General features: G+C 47.6%; 1 pseudogene; it reads left to right on the top strand.

Moving 5' to 3' along the window:
- Nucleotides 1–839: 839 nt before the first annotated feature.
- LOC114690512 lies at nucleotides 840–988 on the top strand (annotated as a pseudogene).
- The last annotated feature ends 16,934 nt before the right edge of the window (nucleotides 989–17,922 follow it).

Below are 17,922 nucleotides of genomic sequence, written 5' to 3'. Positions count from 1 at the left end.
CAGTTCCCAGCAGTGCTGAGGGCAGAGCGTGTGTGAGTCATCCTGTAGCTCCCCACGCCTGGCAGCTGGCGAAGTGCCAGGGGAAAGGGACAGGGAGGGAGGGGGTGGGGTAGCCCTGTGGTGGCCGCGTGCCGGCTCGCTGACTGCTGTACACAGATGGTCTCACTTAAGCTTGATGGAACCTCTGGAGGTGGGGCTTATTAACCCCTAGAGGGAACCCGGGGCTAAGAGGTTAACCAGCGTGCCAGAGGTCACACAGCACCAACAAGCTTGGACGTCTTTGAACAAAGGCCTGTGCCCTTGACTGCCTGTCTGAACACTGTTGTCCGACAGAGCGTGAGTGGACTTTGGGAATTCTGGAAGCCACTTTACTTAAAAGTGATTAGCACCGTGCTGAACACAGATAATTGTGCCTGGCTGGCTGGCAGCGCTAGCGACTGAGTGAATGAATAAATGAAGTGGGAGCTTGACTTCTTGGCTTTCCTTCAAATGGAAAATTTCCCCCAAAGCCTTTGACTGCTTGATCTAATTAAAGCCAAAAGGCACTGGAGAATCACTGGGTCGGTCCTTTATTAGCTGTTTATGTGTCAAGGTCAGAGATTAGTCCTTAGCTGCCGCCCTCTCATCTGTAGGTGTGAAACCGATGGATTGACAGGTGGGGCTGTGCCCTCGTGGGGACAGGGACGATTGGCGCTCTCAGATACTGTCATCTAGCCTGCTCCTTGCTGGTCAGGCTGCCTGCCAGGTCACAGCTTTTGCACTAAAATTGAGATGAGTGGAAGATGCTGGCTAGCCCTGGGCAGTTCTCATGGATGCCATCAAGATGTGGATGGCAGTGTGTACCTACCTGGCTGATAAGCTGCTATGATCACAGAGATGATTTTGTCAGAGTAGCTTTATTTACTGTGCTCTGATGTCAGACTCCCGTGATTTCCCTAAATGTGGAAAACTCAATTGTGCCATTTGGGGTAGAGGGACCACATCCCTGCTTTCCCCTGGTGGAAACAACAACAGAAACAAATCAAAATGTTGGAGGGCTTTGGAGTTGTCTCTTAGTCGGGAAAGAATGAGGTGTGAGAGGTAAGGAAGGATGGTTTTGAATCGTCACAAAGCAGCTCGGGCAATGTCTCAGTCAGGCAGACTCGAGAAGGTAAGTTTTGTCTCTCTTGAGCCCATATGTCCATCACACACCTGCTTCATTTCGTGGGGTCTTCAGGATAAAACAAAACAAAACCCCACAAAACCCAGGAGGTTGCCTAGGAAGCCGAGGCAAGAAAATCAAGGTTAGTTTTGGCTCCAGAGCAAGTTAGAGGCCAACTTGGGCCACATGAGACTGTTACAAACAGACAGACATCCTCCATCCATTGGCAGTTAGTTCCATGGGAGGGAGGAAGACCCCGGGATTGTATCTCAAATCCTTGGGATGAGGAAGGACTCGAACATCATTTATTCTTTTCCATCAGAGCCAAACCTGATTCTGCCTGACCTAAGAAAGGCATCGGAGGTCGTTTCCAATGCTTTCTTGTCCTTGTAACTCAGAAATATTTTCCACAGCAGACAGCTCTCTGGGTTTAAACCCGTCAGACAGTCAGGGACGGTGGCTCCTGTGTTTAATCCCAGCACTGAGGAGGCTGAAGCAGAAGGATCACAAATTTGAGGTCAAGTTGAGCTACATAATGAGACCTTGTCTCAAAAAGCCCAAAAACAAAACAAAAATCTCTAAACAGTTCGTTTCAAAAACATATATGACAAAATTAAACAAAACAACCCCCCAACCTACCCTCATTGTATTTTATTGGAAACAGTCCAGGTTCAAGGTCTAGTTGGAGCAGGGACTGTCTCCTCTTTGGGTTTGTTTCTGGATAGGCAAGGAGCAAAGTCCCTTTTCTCCTAACTGGTGGCCAGACTGGACTCAGGTTCCACAGAGCTCCGGAGAGAACCAGCCACTGCAGCATCTGGCGGGATCCAGTCCAAGCTCTATCCTCAGTATCCCCATGAACTTAAGTGATTTCATCTTGAAGAGTGGCCATGACCCTCCCCCAGAGTCCTGTGGCTAAGGGATGAATAACTGCCCTCAGGCCCTGGGTTATAAGAGGTGATGGAGGAAGGATCCTGGATGCCCACACACCAATCGGGCACTGGGATAATATAACATGATGCATGATGTGTTCATTGTGGCCGAGAAGAACAGCATGACTGCAGGGAAAGGGAGCTGGGGAAGTGGCTATCCGAGGAGTTTCTGGGATGGGGGTAGAGCTCAGTGATGGCACCTTGGAGGTATCATGCTGGTCACGCATTCATACAGCTCTGGGTCAATCCCCCACACAAGAAAAACAAAAGCTGCCAGGCGGTGATACATACCTTTGATCCCAGCACTCAGGAGCCAGAGGCAGGCAGATCTCTCTATGAGTTTGAGGACAGCCAGGGCTATACAGAGAAACCCTGTGTCAAAAACAAACAGAAAAGAAAGAGAAAATAAAAACAAACAAACAAAAAAAACCCAGACTAAGTGGCCGCCAGACTAGCTGCCTCAGCCTCACCGGGAAAGGCAACAGCAACGCAGACATCAGTTCGCACCCAGCTGAACTCTGGGAGCTGGCCTGCACTTGCACTTGGCTTCGTGGTGTGTGTGTACCTGTTTGTGTGTATTCATGTGTGCTGTGCACATGGCAAGAGTCTTCACCTGTGTGGAGTTCAAAAATTGATGCTAGGTGTCTTCTGTCACCTTTTTTTGTCTTTTGAAATGGGCTCTCACTGAACCTGGAACTCTTGGCTCGATTGGCTGGCTGGCCAGTGAGTCCCAGGATCCACCTGTCTACCCACCCAGTGCTCGGTTATAGACACGTGTTGCCACATCCAGCTTTTCCCTGGATGCTGGTGATCTGAATTCAGGTCTTCGTGATTGTACAGCAGACGCTGTAACCACTGCCTCATCTCCTAAGCCCCAAACCTGCCCTTCTTCATAGCAGGTGAACCCTGAGCTACACCACAGCGCTCCTGACCAAAGTTTCTTTAATAATGAAGCCAGTTAACACATTACCTATTCTGCAAGTGCATTCAGACTTAGAGGAGCAGAGTGTGCAGAGTCTGTGGCTGGCTTCCTCCTGAGGCACTGTGATGGCTAATCGACAGTCAACTTGACTGGATTCGGGTCATCGTGGAAAAATATCTCTGGGTGTCTATGAAAATGTTTCCAACAAGGTTTAGATAAAGAGAGAAAACGGCCCCTGAATGTGGTGGCCAGCACCATCTCCATGGGCTGGAGTCCTAGACCATTTCAAAAAGGAGAGGTGGCCCAGTGGTGGCGGCGCTCGCCTTTAATCCCAGCATGTGGGAGGCAGAGCCTGGCGGATTTCTATAAGTTTGAGGCCAGCCTGGGCTGCAGAGTGAGTTCCGGGACAACCAGGGCTGTTACACGGAGAAACCCTGTCTCGAAGGCATTTTTAAAAAAGAAAGGAAAAGTGAGTGGAACTCCAGTATTCATCCATCTCAATGTGGACGCAAAGTGCCGGTCGCCATACCTTCCCCATTGTGAAGGATGGTATGCTGTCAAATTATATGCTAATATAAACTCTTCCCTCCCAAAGTTACTTCTCTTAGGTATTTTAACCATGGCAACAAGAAAACTAATGGAGACACTAAGGCATCTTTCTTGGTGTGAGAGCCAAAGTTACATTTTAAGTTTTAATTACTATGTCTTAGAGATCCATGAAACAAAAATGCCTCTGATCTGCAAGCCTCTTGCCCAAGGACAGATAGTTCCTGAAATGCCGGAGGCTGTTGTGTATGGAGATAACAAGCCACAGGTTTTCACTCCCCTAAACAAGTTTGTTTGACCCATATTCGCTGGATGTGCTTGATCACAGGTGGGCGGGAGGTTCCTGGGCAGGAAATGTCAGGATGTACACTTGCCCCTGATTGGACCTGATGGGAAATACCTTAAGCCCCTGCAAACTGTGACTCGGGCCATTTTCTGGGAAATCAGAGATAGATGTGGCCAGAGAGTCCGTCAACCTGGCCAGTGTTTCATTAAAACTTGCTTCAAATTAGACTCTAAACTGTGGTAGTGGTCTTATTCTCAATCAGTGGGATTAACAGCAATGGTTCTTGGACCAGAAAGAACCATAGTTTTATGGAGAACATTACGGTGGCCGATCAGTGGTCGAATCTGAGGGTCAGTTTACTTGGGGGTTTCTGGAGTCCCTGTACCATCCTTTCTCTTTGCTGTTAGAATCATTGTCTGAGGGAGCCTGGGAGGCTTTGCCTTGAAAGACAGGCATTTAATTTTTTTTTTTTTTTTTTTTTTTTTTTTTTTTTTGAGACAGGGTTTCTCTGTGTAGTTTTGGTGCCTGTCTTGGATCTTACTCTGTAGAACAGGTTGGCCTCGAACTCACAGAGATCCACCTGGCTCTGCCTGCCAAGTGCTGGGATTAAAGGCGTGTGCCACCACTGTCCGGCTAATATCTTTTTTTTTTTTTTTTAATCTTTTTTCTTTTCTTCTTCTTTTTTTTTTTTTTTTTTTTTTTTTTTTTTTTTTTTTTTTTGTTTTGTTTTTTTTTGTTTTAGTTTGGTTTTTCAAGACAGGGTTTCTCTGTGTAGCTTTGGAGCCTGTCCTCAACTCATTCTGTAGACCAGACTGGCCTCGAACTTACAGAGATCTGCCTGCCTCTGCCTCCTGAGTGCTAGGATTAAAGGTGCGCCACCGCCGCCACCACCACCACCACCCAGCAGCAATTAATATCTCAGAAACCTCAACAACAAATTCAAGTCTAGCCAGTGTGTTAATCACTTAACCCCTCAATGAGGCTGGACAGGTGAGGAAGTTGGGACCAAGAAGCAAATTGAGTTCTTTGAATGAAGTCCAATGGAAGTTAAACCAGAGCCTGAAACGCCACAGCCCTGTGAAGCATTAAAATGAAAACAAAATTTGAACGACTCAGCAAGTGGTGAGTGAGGTCAGCTGCCTAGAAGAATAGAATGAAAGGGACCGTCTGCAAACGGGTCACCTGAGTTCCTAAGGAAATGTAAACCTGTACCTTGTAGTTTCAGGTGACCCGAACACTGAGGCCAACAGTTTGAAGCCAGCCAGGTCTACATAGTGAGTTCCAGGTTAGCCATGGCTACACCGGGAGACCCTGCTTCATAGATAAGAAACAAAGAGGCCAGGGTCATAGAAAATAAACGAAGTGATGGCGTAGGCCTTTTAGTCCCAGAACTCAGGAGGCAGAGGTAGTGAATCTCTGAGTTTCAGGCCAGCCTTTTCTACATGGGAAGATCCAGGCTAGACAGGCTATATAGTGAGACCCTGTCTCAAAAAAGCAACGCCCCCACACACGCATAAAAACCCTCAAAAAACACCCAAAAATTGGACATGGTGGCGCACACCTTTAATCCCAGTACTCGGGAGGAAGAAGCAGGTGGATCTCTGTGAGTTCGAGGCCAGCCTGGTCTATAGATTGAGTTCCAGGATCAGCCAGGGTGGTTACACAGAGACACCTTGTCTCCAAAAACACAAAAACAAAACATTATTTGTGATTATTTGTCACATGTTTACAATGCGTGTGTGTGTGTGTGTGTGTGTGTGTGTGTGTGCACGTGTTCGTGTGTGAGAGCATGTGTTTGCCATGTGTATGTGCCAATTGGAGGTCAGCTCCTGGTGTTGGTCCTTGCCCTGGCCAGCTTGTTTGAAGCAAGGTGTCTGTGTTTGCAGCTGGGCTGCCCACTCCAGGCTAGCTGGCCTGCAAGCTGCAGGGAATTCTCCTCTCACCACCCTCCATTTTTACCACCACAGGAGAGCTGCGATTACAGGAACCCACGGAAAAACTGTACACTGAGGGGAGTCGACACCCAAGTGTTTTGCTTTGTGGGCCTGTTTTCTTTCTGAAATGAAGAGCCAGGCATCCTGGGTAATGTACCATTCTCCGGGCATTTGGATCACATTCTTCCTGAATCTGGCAAGTGGGACAGAGAAGGGCCTAAAGAACTAACAAATAGATTCCGGGTGATGGTGATATTTAAAACTTTTTTTATTGCTGGGTAGTCGTGGCACACACCTTTAATTCCAGCACTCGGGAGGCAGAGCCAGGTGGATCTCTGTGAGTTCGAGGCCAACCTGGTCTACAGAGCAAGATCCAGGACAGGCCCCAAAGCTACACAGAAAAACCCTGCCTCGAAAAACCAAAAAAAAAAAATTTTTTTTTTCATTTTATTTATATGGGTTTTTTTTTTTTTTTTTTGCTTTTAAGAATTGTTTTATATATAAGGTAGAACCCCATTGGCTATAAATATGCATCAAAGTTATCAGTGGTTATCACAAAATCATTTTAAGTACACTTGAGGCTTGGGAAAGTACTTGAATGTTATATGTAAACCATTTTTTTTCCTTAGCTCATTTAAATAGGAAATTTAAAAACAAATGTACAAGATAATTCCTAGCTTTCTAAAATCTGACAGACTCAGGTACCTGTATAAATCTAGAACAAAAGGCAGACAAGCGTTCTACTGATCTAGTAACCAGATGAGTATGCAGTAAACTTCTCTTCTGTGTTTCTTTTCTTCTAGGTGAAGACAGCTTAGTAGGGATTAATCTTAATATGAGAGATGGGGCTTTGGAAAATGTGTAGCTGGAATGTGGGTTGAAGGAGATGACAGAACATTATCCCCTGGGATGTCAGCTGATTTAAAAGTTCAAGGTAGTGGTCCTCGTCATCATGGAAACTGCATGTTCAACATGAAGTTGTAATGTCTGTGATTTTGACTTCTTGTGACAGCAGAGACCATTTCATTTCTTCGGCTCTTTCTCAAATTCATGGCTTCTTTTTCTTTATAATTGATACATATCTACTTAAATTTCTGGGAAGTGACCAAGACCAGCAGGATTAGCTTATATTGTTTGGGGCACCTCTTGATCTCTTGAATTCTCATGACAAACTCAAAAAAAAAAGAAAAGAAACGGTTTCTCATGCCAGGGTCCTTGTGTTTGAGTGTTTTATTGGGGAAAATTATAAAGGCCACTCCACGTAGTTAAAAGGAAGATTTATTTAGTGGATGACTTACAAATGAAGGAATGGATAGGTCGCGGGGGTCTGGGGAAAGTGTATCGCAATCCAGCGGTGTTCTCTGGAGCTCTGCATAATCAATCTCCACTATCCAGGGTCCAGGCGCAGAGAGCGCGCCCAGAGCGAGCGCTTGCCCATCCAGCTCTCAGGTTTCCAGCACCTCCCCTCGCCCCGCCTCGTAGGCGTGACAGTTGCCAGAGTCTCAATGGGGGTTGGAGCTTCCAGATCCAAGCTGGAATGGCTACCCACTACAGTGTTTGGCTTGGGGACCTTTGGTTTCAGACACATCTTTGTCTCCTCTGCAGACTTGGTTCATTCTAGGATTATACAGGGACAGGGTTGGGTCCAGTATATGTGCATGGGGAACAGCGTGATCAGACCAGTACTTTACATCTTCCTTGTCCTGGTGGCGGCTGCAGGCAGTCTCTGGGGTTTTTTTATTGCATGTATATTTGTGTACAACATGCCTGCCTGAGATCAGAAGAAGGTGCCAGACCTCCTGAAACTGGAGTTACAGGTGGCTGTGAGCCGCCACGTGGGTGCTGGGAATCAAACCTGGTCCTCTCGAAGAGCAGCCAGTGCTCCTACCAATGAGCCATCTCCAGCCGGATTTTTTTTTCAGGGGGTGGGGGTGGGGATCTTACTCTGTAGTACAGGCTACCACATAACTATATACCTGGGTATAGCACAGGCTGGCCTTGAATTTACCGCAATCCTCTTGCCTCATCTTCCCAAGCGCTGGGTTACGGGTGTGTGCCACCATGCTTGGTGGGGATGCTGAACCTGAAAGGCTTACCTAAGGAGCTGACTGCTGCTCATTTCTAAACCTGTAAAGGAAGCAGAAACTCATGGCCGGGGTGGGAGACACACAGAACACAGTGTGTGTGAAGTTAAACCAGAGAGAGGGACTAGAGAGATGGCTTGGGTGTTGGGATCACTCGCTCTTTCCACCCCCAGTACCCACATTGGGCTGCTCATAGCTGCCAGAACCTCCAGCTCTAGGGTCCAAGATTCTCTTCCGTGGGCACCCCACAGATTGTACATACACATAAATAAAAAGAAATCTTGTAAGAAACAAAAGAAAGCCTGGCAGTAGTGGCACACGCCTTTAATCCCAGCACTTGGGAGGCAGAGGCAGGTGGATCTCTGTGAGTTCAAGGCCAGCCTGGTCTACAGAGTGAGTTTAGGACAGCCAGGACTGTTACACAGAGAAACCCTGTCTCAATGGAAAGAAAGAAAGAAAGAAAAGATGAGATGGATTGGGGTTGGGCTGGGGTGGTGGAATTCTCAGTGCACAGAACAGGCTGAGCGCCATCAGAGCTGGGAGTAGACAGCTAGGAACTCCTGAGCTAGTGTTGCTGGAGGAGAGGCCTATGATGGGATTTCCCATAATGCAATGCTGCTTTCTCTATGGTGGGCCTGCCTCCAGGTGGTAAGGGTTAAGTGATCCAGTGACCATGCTCTGGCTCCATAATGTCCCATAATGGTCAGCTAACTGCTTTTTGTTCTAGTCCCTGCCCTCTGGGACTAGGCAGTAAACACTGACTCTCTGGAAACTGAACATAATGCACAGTTCCCTGCTACCTCAAAGCTGTAGGGAAACTACTCTGCCTGGGTGTTCAGCCATCATGGAGGGCCTGGCTTTGCCTGAGGGTAATCAAGGGGACCTGCTTGCATCCAGACAACTTCTGGTCCTCATCATACTCCACCAGAGGCCATATTATCCCAGGAAAGCTGTCCCTGGCCTCCCTACCACTGCTGCTGGGGTCTAGCCCTCTATACAAGGGCCCCATCTCTAGTCCTTCACGGCGCTGACTACACCTGACTCATAATTAGGCGCTTATCTCCGTGGAGATCCTCTCTTTCTGTCGTGGACAGGTGGGTATTTGCCAACACCGTACCTTCGTCTCAGGCGCACAGAAGGTGGGGAGGGCATGCGCCCTCCAGGGTGTCTAGGGCATGGCTGGGTCAGCTAGGAGTTTGGTAGTTGTGCAAAGCATAGGAGGTGCAAAGGCCGGGGTGGGAGCAAGCTGGGAGGGCTGGAGGGCGGAGTTGGGGGCAGCGAGAGAGAAGAATTCCCACGTTTCTGATCTAAGTAATGAAATAATGGAATGAACATTTGTTAACCTGAGCCAGCGGGGAACGAGCAGGTTTGGAGACATCTAGATGGAAGCCCCCACCATCAGTCAGGCAGTATTTGAAACACTGTATCTGCACCACACAGTGATGAAACCGAGGCATGAGGGGGTGATGGTATTAAGTCTGAGAATTTGCACCCAGGACTGGGAACTGAGTATCTCTTAAGGGTCCTCCGGAGAAGCACTGGTCACTGGAGAAAGGGCAGCGAGGACTTGCTTAAACCTGGAAAGTCAGGAATGATTTGCATAAAACAAACTCCAGCCTCTGCTCCGGATTTTGGAGTGCTGGGACCAAGAAGGCCCTTCTGTAGCCCCAGTGGGTGTGGGGCGGGGGGAAGCAAAGGCTGTCCACGGTGCAAGGCCAGTGTGGTTGGGACTGGAGTTGCCCCTGTCAGCCAGGTCACGGGCCAATCTGTCTCCCCATCCATGCAGGCTGCTGCCACAGCGGGGACTTGATTTGTGGAAAGCATCTTGAGGTGACAGCCATGGGTTACACCCCAGGCATTTGCATTTCCTCAGAAGCACTCACTGTGCTGTTTTGGGGTGGCAGTGGGGGGGGGGCAGCAGTGGTGTAATAGGCCTGGCAGAGGTGAAGATACTCTAAAGATTAGACGTTTTTGTCTCTCAGTCTACCAGCAGCTGAAAGAATGGATCCCAAAGAAATAGGGATTTCCCCAGGCATCCCAAGCTGAGAGAAGCAACCAGCACAGCCAGAGGTGGGGTGGGTGGGGACTGGGGGGGGATAGCCAGAGGTGGGGTGGGTGGGGACTGGGGGGGGATAGCCAGAGGTGGGGTGGGGTGGGGACTGGGGGGGATAGCCAGAGGTGGGGTGGGGGTGGGACTGGGGGGGATAGCCAGAGGTGGGTGGGTGGGGACTGGGGGGATAGCCAGAGGTGGGGTGGGTGGGGACTGGGGGGGATAGCCAGAGGTGGGGTGGGGGTGGGGACTGGGGTGGGGGGGGATAGCCAGAGGTGGGGTGGGTGGGGACTTGGGAGGGATAGCCAGAGGTGGGGTGGTTGGGGACTGGGGGGGGGTATAGCCAGAGGTGGGGTGGGTGGGGACTGGGGGGGATAGCCAGAGGTGGGGTGGGTGGGGACTGGGGGGGGATAGTCAGAGGTGGGGTGGGTGGGGACTAGGGGGTATAGCCAGAGGTGGGGTGGAGCAGACACTTCACACAGTTTCAAAGGCTTGCCAGACCACCTCATAGGATGGGGCTGAAGCACCAATGAGGGTGGGTATATGGCAAGCAGGACCACACCTGGACCAGGACTGCTGAGATCTGCAAGTCCGTGGCCTTCTATTTAAACTTCACTTCAAGACCCCTGAAATGGACTTGGGGTTCTCTGGAGCCTTTGTCCCTCTTCTAATATGACCACACTGAATAAATCCCCTCTTTTTGCTTCCCACTTTTAGTCTGGCTTTTCTTATTGGCTTTTTGAGGGTGGCTGGCTGGACCTGACTTGGGGCTCAGATTTGACCTCTACCACCTGAAAAGGAAGCTGCAGAAAAGGGACTTACTCAGAACCTGCATTCCAGTAGGTGTTCAAAGGGCCAAGACAGCTTGAGCTTGGATAATTGCTATATACTTTTCTTTTTTTCCTTCGAGACAGGGTTTCTCTGTAGCTTTGGAGCTTGTCCTGGACTAGCTCTGTAGACCAGGCTGGCCTCAAACGCGCAGAGATCCACCTGCCTCTGCCTCTCGAGTGCTGGGATTATAGGCGTGCGCCACCACCGCCTGGCTATACTTTTCACATGTCATAAAACATATATTTTCCCCAACCATTTAAAAATGTAAGCCAAAAGTGGGCCTGTTGTCCAAGTTGCTTGGGAGGCTACAGGATCTCTTGAGCCTAGGAGTCTGCACTGTGTTGCCCTATGAAAACATAAAAATCAGTCTGGGCGGTGGTGGCGCACGCCTTTAATCCCAGCTCTTGGGAGGCAGAGGCAGGAGAATCTCTGTGAGTTCAGACCAGCCTAGTCTACAAAGCTAGTTCCAGGGGCAGCTAGGATTGTTACACAGAGAAACCCTGTCTCAAAAATTCAAAAAAAAAAAAATAAATAAATAAAATAAACAAAAAAAACATAAAAATCATTCTTAGCTTGAAATTCATATAAAGACAGGTAGGACAAATGGAGCCTAGAGGCTGTAGTAGTGTCCTAACCCTTGGTCCACATTCCAGCCATCAGCTTTACCTTATCATGAGGCTAGCAGGTTTCTACATAATGTCTGGTCCTCCCACTAAAGGTGGACTAGTTTAGATAAGATTACAATTTCATGTCTGTCTTAATGTGCACACCCAAGTGTTCCTACTGATTCAGTTGGGTGTTAGTGGAGCCCCCCCCCCAACTGTGTGGTTTATAACAGGCACCTGCTGTGTGGGTGCAAATGCCAGCTGTTCTTGATAGTGAAGGTCACAAGTTACTCTTCTGAGCAAGGGACATGGAGATCCATGATGGGGAAATGTACAAAGATGGCCAGGCCAAACTAGTGGAAACTCATGAACTGTGGACCAATAGCTGTGGAGCCCCAGGGGACTGGACTAGGCTGAGACAGTTGTTTAGCTTGAACTGTTTAGGGGGTCCCCTGGCAGTTGGATAGGGATTCGTCCCTGATGCATGAGCTGGCTTTTTGGAGCCCCATGCCTATGGTGGGACACCTCACACAACCTTGGTGCAGCGGGGAGGGCTTGGACCTGCCTCAGTTGAAAGTATCAGGCTCTCCTGACTCCCCATGGGAGGTGGGAATGCGGAATGGGTTGGGAGGGAAGGCTAGGGGGCGGGAGGAGGGAGGAAATAGTAAATTTCTTTCTTTCTTTCTTTTCTTTTTTTTTTTTTTTTTGGTTTTTTGAGACAGGGTTTTTCTGTGTAGCTTTGCGCCTTTCTTAGAACTCGCTTCGTAGCCCAGGCTGGCCTCAAACTCACAGAGATCCACCTGGCTCTGCCTCCTGAGTGCTGGGATTAAAGGCATGTGCCACCATCGCCTGGCCCTAGAAAATTTCTTAATAATACAAAAAATTATAAAACAAATTACTCTTCTCTGTAGCTGGAGTTTTCTCCAGTCCTGCCTGGCCCACGGTCAGGACAAATCTCTCTTACCCCCTAGTCCTGCAGCCGCTCAGACCCAACCAAGCAAACACAGAGACTTATATTGCTTTACAAACTGTATGGCCATGACAGGCTTCTTGTTATCTACTTTTTCTATCTTAAATTAACCCATTTCTATTAGTCTATAAGTTGCCACGTGGCTCATAGCTCACTGGTATCATACATCTCGCTTTTCATCCTGGCGGCTGGCAGCGTCTCCTGACTCAGCCTTCTTTCTCCCAGCATTCTCCTTTTTCTTTGTCCCGCCTATACTTCCTGCCTGGCTACTGGACAATCAGCACTTTATTTATTAACCAATCAGAGCAACACATTCAGAGCATCCAGAACATCCCACAGCATTTCTCTTTTCCCTTTAACCCTCCCCCCCCTTTTTTTAAAAATAAATGTACTTACATATACTGCATGTCTGCCTGCATGCCAGAAGAGGGCACCAGATTTCATTACAGATGATTGCGAGCCACCATGTGGTTGCTGGGAATTGAATTCAGGACCTCTTGGAAGAGCAGCCAGTGCTCTTAACCTCTGAGCCATCTCTCCAGCCCCACCTCCCCCTTTTTTTTTAAATTTTTTTTTTTTTTTTTTTTTTGTACAGTACTACTGAAAATCCACAGACCTTGGTGTCTTCCAGGAACAGTTGCTCTCATCTGAATCACATGATCAATTCTTTTGTTTGTTTTTCTCAAGACAGGGTTTCTCTGTGGAGCCGATGGCTCAAACTAACAGAGATGTGCCTGCCTCTGCCTCCTGAGGGCTGGAATCAAAGGTGTGTGCCATCACCAGCTCTGTGGTCAATTCTTAAAGGCTTTACTCACACCCATCTAGCCTGGACCTTCCTGCCACTGATTGAGGATCTCTTTCTTCTCTGTGGCTATTCAGCTGAGTGCTCTCCGCCCTCCTGGAATCTGTATGAAGAACGGTTACTTAGCTTAGACTTCAGCTCAGAGGCAGAGTGTTTGTCTGGCATACGCAAGCCTCTGGGTCTTAGCTCCAGATGTTCCAGTCTCACGTCAGTTTCCTCAGCTGAGAACTGTGACCGTGATTCCATGAGCAGTGTTAATTAAAGCTAACACAGTACTGGGAACCATCAAATAACTATGTCTGACAGAGAGTAGGCATGCCATCCATCAACGGCTTGCAGGAACGTGCACTAGAGATTTAAAATCCCAGATCTTAGCCTCCCAGATTCCAGAAAGAGAAAAAAAAAGTTAATGGGAAGAACTGGGGTGATTTTTATTTGTTTTTATACTTGGTCAGTTTCTATTTTTTCTTTTCTTTTTTTCTCCCTTACAGGGTTTTTGAGATCAAAAAAGACGGTATACCTAACCTTTGCTGGCATGGAACTCAGTGTCATTCAGGCTGGCCCTGAACACCGCATCTTCCTGCCTGTGTCTGAGTGCGGGGATCACAGATGTGAGCTAACAGGGCTCTTGTCATTGTCCCTCTTTTCAGATTCGCTGAGAGGACCGATATGGGCTGGGTGTGTGGCTCAGGCCAGTAATCCTGCTACTTGGGAGTCAAGATGGGGGGGCGGGGAGTTCAAGGGCAGCCTTGCTATTAGTAAGTTTCAGGCCAGCCTCGGTTTCAGGAGACCGGCGTGGAAAACTGGGGTTAGGGGAGCAATGGAGGCCAATATGGAACATGACAATGATTTGAAAAAGGGGGAGGTTAAAAGAGGACGTCAGGGAAGGGAGGCTGCTCTTCAGGGAACAGGAAGGTTGTCTGGCATCAGTGGGCTGTGGAGAAGAGCTTGTGACTTGATATGTAAAACAGTTCTGTCAAGATAAATAAGTGAAATAGGGGAAAAAAAGCAGTAAGTAAAACAAGCTGCTGGAGTGTGGGGACTGAGGTCAATGGATTGCTTGCCTAGCAAATGCAAGGCCCTGGTTTGGTTCCGAGCATGGGAGTAGGAAGTGCGGTTCAGTTTGCTTAGGCAAGGCTTCCAAACACACTAGGCAGTAGAGACAGGAAAAACCCCGAGACCAGAGATGACGGGCAGTGACCCTCAGGGAGGCTGAGATCTGGGGTTTTAATCTACAGTGTACTTTCCTGCAAGCAGTTCTCCATTTTGTTAGAAATGGGAAGAGAGGAAATAATGGACCGCATGAAGCTGGGTGGTGGCGGTGCTCACCATTAATTCCAGCACTCAGTGGGCAGAGGCAGGTGGTTCTTTGTGAGTTCGAGGCCAGCCTGGTCTACAGAGTGAGTTCCAGGACAGCCAGAGCTGTTACACAGAGAAACCCTGTCTCAAAAAAACCAAAAGAAAAAAAGAAAAAACAACAACATGCTTACTCTGTGATCCACTGAGTTGATAATTCCTGATAGTGTGTTAATTTTAAGACTGCTCATGGAATCATGGTGAGTTTTCAGATGAGGAGACTGAGATGGAACATGTTCTGTCATACTACACATACTGCCTCTTCTCTACTGGCCTCCTGAGAACAGTCCATGTCATATTGTGTTACACCCTCGGCTGGAGGTGTCAGCCCTGGGTTCAATACCCAGCAACACAAAGTCCGAGCCTCCCAACTTCACAGGGCAGGGGATGAACATAAATGAAGACTTTATTTTTAGTGTTTGGATATGTAGTGTTCTTCAAAAGGGCTCTTGTATTTAAGGCTTGGTCCCACTGTGGTGGCACTGTTGGGGGGGTGATTGACTTCATCAACGATCAGTCCATGTTTCAGTTCATAAACAAATGGGACCTAAGGGCCTTGGATGGAAAAAATAGGTCACTGAGGGCAGCCCTTTGAAGCGTATCTTGTCTCAGGCCACTTCCTGTCACTCCTTGTTCCTGTACAAGATGAACACTTCTGCTCCGTCATGCCCTTCTGACATGAAACAGTGGAGCCTAGGACCATTGCTGAAATCTCTGAAAGCGAGGCCAAATAAACCCAAGCTAGTGCAAGTTTTCTCAGGTATTTGTTACAGTGACCAAAGGTCTGAATAGCCGTGTCCCATAATGTAACGCTTATGACGACATGCAACCCCCTTTCTACTGCAAATACAACCACTCAATGGCTCAGTCCATTGCAGCCTGTTTTTCCAAAACAACTTATCGACAAGTACATAGATCCCGGCAGAAATGTGAAGTTATGCTGGGGACCATTAATTCAGGGGTTGCTATCAGGTACATAAACTATCTCGCTTAACACCATTTCATGGATAAAAAAGCTGAGGCTTGGAGCTTAAGGCTGCACACCGTGTAGGAGGCTGGAGAGGCTCAGCATGTGATGGAGGGCAGAGGACAACCTGCTGGTTCTCCCTCTCTACCATGAGTCTCAGATATCAAATTCAGGTTGTCAGGCTTGATGGTGGCAAATGCCTTTACCCATTACAACACCTCTTATCCTTTTGATTTTGAGCCTAGCCTTTAATGGCTGAGCCATCTCCCTGGCCCTGGTGTTACCATCTTTTTGATGAAGATGGTGACCATTATGGAACAATCAAGAACATGTTTGGCAGAGATGGATGTGGCAACTCTCACCTCTGATTCCAGCACATGGCAGGCAGAGGAAGGAGGACTGCTTCCAGTTTTAGCCAGCCTAGGGTAGATTAAGACTTCGTCTCAAAAAGAAAAAAACAACAAAGCCAGAAAAATATAGTACCCAAGGGTCTGAGGCCTAAGAGGACATGCCACAAAGTAAAAGGGAGTTAAAGTACTCTGGTGTCTACCTGAAGATACTACGAGTTAATTTTCCTACGACTTAATTTTTTTAACAAGTTAATTCTTTTTGTTTGTTTGTTTTTTTCGAGACAGGGTTTCTCTGTGTAGCTTTGCACCTTTTCTGAAACTCGCTTTGGAGACCAGGCTGGCCTTGAACTCACAGAGATCCGCCTGCCTCTGCCTCCTGAGTGCTGGGATTAAAGGCGTGTGCCACCACTGCCCCGGCAACAAGTTAATTCTTTAACAACCAACCAATTTGCTTTCTGTGGTTCCAAAAGCAAATGTTAGGAAAGCACAAGGTGAATAAAAAATTGTCGGGGACAGTCACATACAGAATTCATACTACAGGCTCCATAACGTAGTACAATCAAGGATTCTGCTTGAGTTTAACCCAGATTTCCCCAGTTTCTTGGTCAAAGTAACCTTTCCTCCCTCTGATTCATCATTAACCTCCACTGAAATCTGTACAGCAATCTGGAGAAAGCCACAGCTAGTCTCAAGGATGTAGGATTATTCTCTGTGACTTTAAGATGAACTTGGCAGACTTTCCCTTCATTCCTCTAAATTTTAGGGTCTAAAAGCAAAGACCAATGAGCCACGTGAACACCCAATTCCATCCACAGTTAAGTTTTCCACAGCTAATGGGAACTAGATTTTTTGTTAGTTTTTGAGACAGGGTTTCTCTGTTTAGCCCTGACTGTCCTTGAAATCTCTGTAGACTAGGCTGGCCCTGAACTCCCAGAGATCCTCCTGCCTCTGCCTCCCAAGTGTTGGGATCAGAGGTGTTCACCACCATACCTGGCTAGTATTAATAGTTTGAATTATATGATGCTTACTATAAGGAAGCACCCAATTGCTCTAAGCAAACTCATCGAATTCCTATAAGCAGTTCCTATTGGAATGGCTGTTAAATCTACAGTGAGTAGACTTGGGATGGTACTAGGTTCTTTGACATGGATAGAAAATTAAACTAAGAAGAGTGAAACCAAAAATCTTATCTGTTTCAATGATTCCTTTAAAAAAATATATATTCAGCAGACAGGTGTTAGGGCAAATGCCTTTAACTCCCAGCTCGTAGAGGGCTGAGGCAGGAGGATTGGGGATTTAGGCCAATTTTGGCTACATAGTGAGATTCTCAAAAAACTACTAAGAGTGTGTCTGAGTGCTCAGAATATAGCTCAGTTGCTAGCATAGCTTGTAGCTTGTAATTAATCCTAGCTCTTGGGAGATAGAGGCAGGATCAGAAGTTCAAGGTCATCCTCAGCTACACTATGAGATTTAGGTATATTAGACCTTCTATCCAAACAAAAAGTCAAAAAGGGACCTTTCCATCTAGGAAGGGCATTGTGAATCCTCTTGCTTCAGTACATGTGGTTGGTGAAACTTGAAAATATTAGATATTTGGCCCAGGCAACCTGTTTGTGGACCAGCTGGACTAGAACTCAGCTTCCATGCTGTCCATTCCTCTCTTCTCCTAATTTAGGACATTCCAGGGTCATTTTAAGGAGTTATTTTTAGGCTGTGCATGCTGGTTGCATGCCTGTAATCCCAGCACTCTGCAGGCCGCCCATGTTGCATAGTAAGTTGCAGGTCATATTCTTTTCAGATTTATTTTTAATTATGTGTCTGTGTGTGCACATGTAAGTGGCTGGAGTTACAGGCGGTTGTGACCTGTCTCACATGGATGCTGGGACTCAAACTAAGGTTCTCTGCAATAGCAGTGCCAGATCTTTTTTTTTTTTTTTTTTTTTTTTTTTCAGAGTTGAGGACCAAACCCAGGGCCTAGCAAGCGCTCTACCAGAGCTAAATCCCCAAACCTTTTTTTGGTTTTTCAGACAGGGTTTCTCTGTGTAGTGTTGGCACCTATCCTGGAACTCACTCTAGCCCAGTCTGGCCTTGAACTCACAGAGGTCCACCTGGCTCTGCCTCCCGAGTGCTGGGATATTAAAGGGGTGCG

Source organism: Peromyscus leucopus, chromosome 8b (assembly GCF_004664715.2).
Source record: "Peromyscus leucopus breed LL Stock chromosome 8b, UCI_PerLeu_2.1, whole genome shotgun sequence".
NCBI lineage: Eukaryota > Metazoa > Chordata > Mammalia > Rodentia > Cricetidae > Peromyscus > Peromyscus leucopus.
Note: the sequence above shows the minus strand (reverse complement) of the source record. Positions and strands in the feature narration are given on the sequence as shown.